The sequence below is a fragment of the Galeopterus variegatus genome, unplaced genomic scaffold (assembly GCF_000696425.1).
Source record: "Galeopterus variegatus unplaced genomic scaffold, G_variegatus-3.0.2 Scaffold49102, whole genome shotgun sequence".
Classification (NCBI taxonomy): domain Eukaryota; kingdom Metazoa; phylum Chordata; class Mammalia; order Dermoptera; family Cynocephalidae; genus Galeopterus; species Galeopterus variegatus.
In genome coordinates, this window is record NW_007775213.1 from 3379 (window position 1) to 3822 (window position 444).

The window sequence follows — 444 nt, forward strand, 5'->3', positions numbered from 1 at the left end:
GGTCCAGGGTCAGGAGGTCCAGGCTGGGCCAGGCCCAGTGCTCAGCGCCTTCCACACGAGGTCTGTGTGATCTTGGCAGTGGGCAGTGCCTTCCCCTTTGATAGTTGGGGAAACTGAGGCCAGAGAAATGAGCTATCTTGTGTGAGTTCTCACAGCTAGCAAGGGGCAGAGCTGACACGTGGGCCTGGGTCTTGGATGCAGAACCAAACCATGGTATCTCCACCCCTCAATCTGTCATCCTCACGCATGGTACACAGTGTCTCACTGTGCCTGTGACTGAGCCCTCTCGGCTGCCCAGTGAGCATCTTGAGGTCAAGAGATGGGTCTCTGTGCTGGGTAGGTATACATACGCATGCACACGCGTGCGCAGACGCACACACACACACACACACACACACACACACCACACCACACCACACGCGCACACACCACACCACACACACA